This window comes from Artemia sp. Qi Xiang Cuo, chromosome 3, assembly GCF_049724085.1.
Source record: "Artemia sp. Qi Xiang Cuo chromosome 3, ASM4972408v1, whole genome shotgun sequence".
Lineage (NCBI taxonomy): Eukaryota > Metazoa > Arthropoda > Branchiopoda > Anostraca > Artemiidae > Artemia > Artemia sp. Qi Xiang Cuo.
This window is the reverse complement of record NC_142796.1, coordinates 30,919,674-30,927,209: the sequence shown is the minus strand read 5'-3', so window position 1 is coordinate 30,927,209 and position 7,536 is coordinate 30,919,674.

Below are 7,536 nucleotides of genomic sequence, written 5' to 3'. Positions count from 1 at the left end.
CTTCAATTTGTAAAATGGGCTTAGGATTGACATTATGAAAAGAAATGGTTCTGGAATTCCTTTTGAAAAGTTTTGCTTGGTGTTGGAGCATTCGAAAAAGCAGTATAGTAAAGTTGTGGGTGAAAAGGATGGCTACTTCAAATGTCCTTTGAAAAGTATTGCTTGGTTTTGGAGCATTCAAAAAGATGTAAAGTAAAGTTGTGGGTGTAAAGGATGGGTACTTCAACTTGTAAAATGGGTTTAGGATGGACATTATGAAAAGAACTGGTTCTGAAATGCCCTTTGAAAAGTATTGCTTGGTGATGGAGCATTAAAAAAAGCAGTATAGTAAAGTTGTGGGTGAAAAGGACGGCTAATTCAAATGCCCTTTGAAAAGTATTGCTTTGTGTTGGAGCCTTCAAAAAGCTGTAAAGTAAAGTTGTGGGTGTAAAGGATGGGTACTTCAACTTGTAAAATGGGTTTAGGATGGACATTATGAAAAGAACTGGTTATGAAATGCCCTTTGAAAAGTATTGCTTGGTGTTGGAGCATTCAAAAGCTGTAAAGTAAAGTTGTGTGTAAAAGAATGGGTACTTAAATTTGTAAAATGGGTTTAGGAAGGACATTCAGAAAAGAACTTGTTCTGAAATGCCTTTTGAAAAGTATTGCTTGGTGTTGGAGCATTCAAAAAAGCTGTAAAGTAAAGTTGTGGGTGAAAAAGATGAGTACTTCAAGTTGTAAAATGGGTTGAGGAGGGACATTAAGAAAAGAACTTGTTGTGAAGTACCCTTTGAAAAGTATTGCTTGGTGTTGGAGCATTCAAAAAGGCAGTATAGTAAAGTTGTGGGTGAAAAGGATGGGTACTTTAACTTGTAAAATGGGTTAAGGAAGGACATTAAGAAAAGAACTTGTTCTGAAATGCCTTTTGAAAAGTATTTCTTGGTGTTGGAGCATTCAAAAAAGCTGTAAAGTAAAGTTGTGGGTGAAAAGGATGGGTACTTCAACTTGTAAAATGGGTTTAGGAAGGACACTAAGAAAAGAACTTGTCGTAAAATGCCCTTTGAAAAGTATTGCTTGGTGTTGTAGCATTCAAAAAGGCAGTATAGTAAAGCTGTGGCTGATAAGGATGGGTACTTCAATTTGTAAAAGGGGTTTAGGAAGGACATTAACAAAAGAACTTGTTCTGAAATGCCTTTTGAAAAGTATTGCTTGGTGTTGGGGCATTCAAAAGCTGTAAAGTAAAGTTGTGGATGGAAAGGATGGATGCTTCAACTTGTAAAATGGGTTTAGGAAATACATTAAGACAAGAGCTTGTTGTGAAATGGCCTTTGAAAAGTAATACTTGGTGTTGGAGCATTCAAAAAGCTGTAAAGTAAAGTTGTGGGTGAAAAAGATGAGTACTTCAAGTTGTAAAATGGGTTTAGGAGGGACATTAAGAAAAGAACTGGTTCTGAAATGCCTTTGAAAAGTATTGCTTGGTGTTGGAGCATTCAAAAAAGCAGTATAGTAAAGTTGTTGGATGAAAAGGATGGATACTTCAACTTGTAAAATGGGTTTAGGATGGACATTAAGAAAATAACTTGTTCTGAAAAGCCCTTTGAAAAGTATTGCTTGGTGTTGGAGCATTCAAAAAAGCAGTAAAGTAAAGTTGTGGGTGAAAAGGATGGGATAATTCAACTTGTAAAATGGGTTTAGTAATGACATTAAGAAAATAACTGGTTCTGAAATACCTTTGAAAAGTATTGCTTGGTGTTGGAGCATTCAAAAAGCTGTAAAGTAAAGATTTGGTTGAAAAAGATGGGTACTTCAACTTTTAAAATGGGGTTAGGACGGGTATATAAGAAAAGAACTTGTTCTGAAATTCCTTTTGAAAAGTATTGCCTGGTGTTGGGCATTCAAAAAGCTGTAAAATAAAGTTGTGTGTGAAAATGATGGGTAATTCAAATTGTAAAATGGGTCTAGGAAGGACATTAAGAAAAGAAATTGTTCTGCAATGCCCTTTGTAAAGTATTGCTGGTTGTTGGAGCATTCAAAAAGCTGTAATCTAAAGTTGTGGGTGTAAAGGATGGCTACTTCAATTTGTAAAATGGGTTTAGAAGGGAACATTTAGAAAAGAACTGGTTCTGAAATGCCTTTGAAAAGTATTGCTTGGTATTGGAGCATTCAAAAAAGAAGCATAGTAAAGTTGTGAGTGAAAAGGATGGGTACTTCAACTTGTAAAATGGGCTTAGGATGGACATTAAGAAAATAATTTGTTCTGAAAAGATATAATAAAGCCTTAAAAAAGTATTAAAATGGAGGCTCCGGGGCCTTTGGGGCGCCGGGGGCCCTTTGGGAGCCCGGGGGACCTTTGAGGACCGGGGGCTTCCTTGGGGTTTGGGGTGGGGTATGTGGGCCCTTGGGGTTTGGGGTAGGGGACCTCACGATACTGTTCAAATACAACTTGTGTATTATAACGACCATAGAGTTTCACCCTCAAATCCTCTTCTAAAACCTCTTCTAAAATCATCTTTTAAAATGTCTCTAACTGTTTCGCCGAAATAATTCCCTAAAATGTCTAAAACGGTTTCGCCCAAATAACCCCTAAACATAATTTCAGCGTGTTCCTTTTGTTTTTGGCATCCCTGCGCTGTCACATTTCAAATTACTAGGAAACCCTTTCCCGCGTAATTCTCTTCGTCTCTAAGATGAAAACATTCGCCCGGAAACATTCTCCTGGAAGAACTCCAAAGACATTAATAAACATCGCTCCGGAGACAATTCTCCTTGGAAATAAATCAAAGACATTAATAAACTTTGCCCGGAAACAATTTGATTAATGATTGACAGCACCTGTCAGACATTAATAAACTTTGCCCGGAAACAATTTGATTAATGACTGACAGCACAGGTATTCCAAATTCCCAATCGATTACGCAATCAAGTTCTCGGAAACGTGTTCTCCCTAGGGATTCCATGCCCAAATATGGTGTTCTGATCGTGTCAATAGGGTCATTTCTACTCCAATTGTCTTCAAAGTCCTGTGAACATGGTCAGTCATGAATCTTTGAAAGCCTTTTATTTGGGGTCTCCAATTGCCTTTAAATGGCTTATAGAAATTCATATACTATTTTAATTAATTACCCCTATTCCATGACTATCTACCTTAGTTCTGCCCTAGGACGGATGGCTGATAAGACTATCTATCAACAAGTGAAATGGCATCATTTTTAATAATCAAACAGTTCGTGGTAACGAACTGTAAGTAAGGAGCGACCCGGCTCAATAGAAACCGAAACTCTAAAAACGGAATATTGATACCAATAGGAACATTAAAAGTATGAAATTTTAATGCTGATTTCAAATATACAAATTTTACGAAGTTTTGTCTTACCATTCCAAACTTACGCGCCTGAGAAAATTTGCCTTATTTTCGAAAAAGGGGGAAACAACCCCTAAAAGTCATAGAACTTTAACGAAAATCACACCATCAGATTCAGCGTATCCAAGAACCCTACTAAAGAAGTTTCAAGCTCCTATCTGCAAAAATATGGAATTTTGTATTTTTTGCCAGAAGAAAGATCGCGGATGAGTGTTTTTTTTTTCCAGGGGTGATCATATTGATCCAGTAGTGCTAGAATATCGTGAGAGGGCTCATTCGAACGGAAATTTAAAGCTTTAGCGATCTTTTAAGTGACCAAAAAAATTGGAGGGCAACTTGGCCCCCTCCCACGCTCATTTTTTCCCCGAAGTAACCCAATCAAAATTTTGAGATAGCCATTTTGTTCAGCATAGTCGAAAATCTAATTTATATGTCTTTGAGGATGACTTAATCTCCCAAAGTTCCTGGGGGAAGGGCTGCAAGTTATAAACTTTGCCCATTGTTTACGTATAGTATTGGTTATTGGGAAGTATACAGGTGTTTTCAGGAAGAATTTTTTCTGGTTAGGGGGGAGGGGGTCGGAGTAGAGGTTACGGGGGAAAATCTTTCCATGAAGGACAGTTCCTTGGGAGAAGTGGAATTTCTATAAAGGGGATGCCGGAATTCCCAGCATTATTTAAAAAACGATCAGAAATTAAATAAAAAAAAACAAGTTTTTTTTAACTGAGAGCAAGGAGCAGAATGGAAACTTGACACGAACAAAAATTAGTAAGTATATGAGAGGGCTCGTGCCCTAGTCATTACCAAGCTCTTTACGCTAAAGTTTTTTTCAGTACTTTCAAAAGAGCTACCTATTCTAATTAACCGGTCTTTGTGATTCAGGGGTTTGTGGTTCGAACAAAGTTTAAACTTTAGCGTAAAGAGCGAGGTATTGACTAGGAGGCGAACTCCCTAATATACGTAATAAACATACAAATATAGAAATTCGTTATGTAAGTTAATTCGTAAGTTACGTCAGAACGAAATTTCGAGAAAGCCATTTAGCCAAAAAAATAAAATTAATATGCGAATTTCGTTTTAATTATTCATGTACGGTGAGCCAAAATAAAAGCTGCATTAATTCAAAAACGTTCAGAAATTAAATAAAAAAAATAAATTTTTTAACTGAAAGTAAGAAGTGACATTAAAACTTAAAACGAACAACAATTATTCTGTATATGAAAGGTGTTGTCTGCTCCTAGACGCCTCGCTCTTTACGCTAAAGTTTGACTCTGTCTTACAACTTTATTTTTTTAAACAATAAAAAACTTTAGCGTAAAGAGCGAGGGAATGATGGGCGTGGAGAGGGGCTAGTTGCCCTTTGAATTTCCAATCGAATGAGCTATTTTTGAAGTTTCTACGACAACCCCTTCTTTAAAAACCTTATATGCCCCCAGGGCATAACTTAAAACCCTTACCCTGAGGACTCTGGGGGAGTGTCCTTCTCAAAAAAATATTTTCTATGTGCAAATCAACTACGCTGAACAAAATGGCTATCTCAAAAATTTGATTGGATGTGTTTGGGGGAATGATGGGCGTGGGGAGGGGGATAGTTGCCCTCCAATCACTTTTGACTATTAAAAAGGGCACTAGAACTCTCATTTTCCAATCGAATGAGCTCCTTTTGAAGTTTCTACGACGACCCCTTTCATATGAAGTACGCAACTCAAAAGGAAATAAAATAATAAATAGTACATTGTGCCAACATCGTTCTTATATACCCTCAAGGCATAACTTAAAACCCTTGCCCCGAGGGTTGTGGGGGAGTGTCCTCCTCCAAAAACATATTTTCTATTTGGAAATCAACTACGCTGAACAAAATGGCTATCTCAAAATTTTCATTGGATGTGTTTGGGGAAATGATGGGCGTGGGGGAGGGGCTAGTTGCCCTCCAATCACTTTCGACTATTAAAAAGGGCAATAGCCCTTTGAATTTCCAATCGAATGAGCCTTTTTTGAAGTTTCTACGACAACACTTTCTATCAAAACTTTATATGCCCCCAGGGCATAACTTACAACCCTTGCCCTGAGGGTTGTGGGGGAGTATCATCCTCAAAAACATATTTTCTGTCGGGAAATCAACTACGCTTAACAAAATGGCTATCTCAAAATTTTGATTGGATGTGTTTGGGGGAATGGTGGGCTTAGGGGGGGGGGGGGCTAGTTGCCCTCCAATCACTTTCGACTATTAAAAAGGGCACTCGAACTCTCAATTTCAAATCGAATGAGCCCCTTTTGAAGTTTCTACGATGACCCCTTCCATATGAAGTGCCCTGATCTAAAGGAAAAAAGATTATACATAGGACATTGTGCCAACATCGTTCTTATATGCCCTCAGGGCATAACTCAAAACCCTTGCCCCGAGGGTCGTGGGGAGTGTCCTCCTCAAAAACATATTTTCTACCTGGAAATCAACTAAGCTGAACAAAATGGCTATCTCAAAATTTTGATTGGATGTGCTTGGGGGAATGATGGCGTGAGGGGGGGGGCTAGTTGCCCTCCAATCACTTTCGACTATTAAAAAGGGCACTCGAACTCTCAATTTCCAATCGAATGAGCCCCTTTTGAAGTTTCTACGATGACCCCTTCCATATGAAGTGCCCTGATCTAAAGGAAAAATATTATACATAGGACATTGTGCCAACATCGTTCTTATATGCCCTCAGGGCATAACTCAAAACCCTTGCCCCGAGGGTCGTGGGGAGTGTCCTCCTCAAAAACATATTTTCTACCTGGAAATCAACTAAGCTGAACAAAATGGCTATCTCAAAATTTTGATTGGATGTGCTTGGGGGAATGATGGCGTGAGGGGGGGGGGCTAGTTGCCCTCCAATCGCTTTCGACTATTAAAAAGGGCACTAGCCACTCCAATTTCCAATCGAATGAGCCCTTTTCGAAGTTTCTACGACAACTCCTTCGATACGAAGTGCCCGGCTTAAGAAAAAAAACAACAAAAAACACACATTGTGCCCACATCGTTCTTTACTTAGGTAGCGCTAGGGCGCTGCCTATGATTATTAGTTAGTAGATGAGTTGTATGTACCCGCCCGGTCGCAAGTACTTTTTGTATCTTTCTTGAGGCAGGTATATTAGTTAAATGTATTTTTGATGTTAAATAAAATGAACTGAACTGAACTGTGGACACCCTGTACATCTGTAATCTAAAATAAGCTACTGTGCATCCAAAATACTGAAATACATTCATACATGAATACATTGCTAGTTGCCATCCAATCTTTTAGTCACTTAAAAAGCGCACTAAAATTTTTTATTTCTGTTCTAATGAACCCTCTCCTGATCTTCTAGGACCATTATTTCGATACGATCACCCATAGAAAAAAAATTGACACACAAGCGTTATCTTTCTTCTGGCAAAAAATGAAAAAATTCCACGTTTTTGTATATAGGAGCTTGAAAGTTTTACAGTAGGGTTCTCCAATACGCAGAATACCAGTATCTCCCTGATGATGCAGATGTATGTTCTATTGATTCTGTCCGAAATTTCGGTATCATTTTCGATAAATGAAGTTTGATAAACAAGAATCAGCTGTCTGCAAAGCAAATTACAATTTGCTTTGCATCAAAAGAATATTCAGAAGATTTAACCTGCAAAGCATTACTACCCTGTATAAGAAAATTATACGACCTATTACTGAGTGCTGCTCATCTGTGTAATAGCCTTGACATTACCCATATAATTTAAGTAGCTCCTTTTGTTCCCTAGCAACTCCTCCTTTCTTACGCCAGCTTCTCAGTTAACTAGTGTTAACGGTTCTACTCTGTTTTTCAACTAGACTTTGAAAACGTTTAGAGTGAGATACACATCAAGAATTGCGCCACTGCTCTAAAGCATTATTCAAATCGTATTCCACTCAAGATACTAAACACAAACTATACATAAACCTTAGCAATGTTTCTATTGAAAACAACTATAAATATTTTTAACCACCTTTAAAGATTATCCATGTCTTAATTCTTATCCATTTCAGTGCTACCGTAAAGCTGGGAAAATGCATTATAATTCCTAGCGTGTGATGCATTTCAGATACCGCAAGTTTTGCTTCATTCCCTACATTGATATCGAAATCAACGCTTCTACTTGCTTCCCCTCGGTAATCCTACCTGAAGTCCTAAAAATCCTGCTTCAAAGGTCTAAA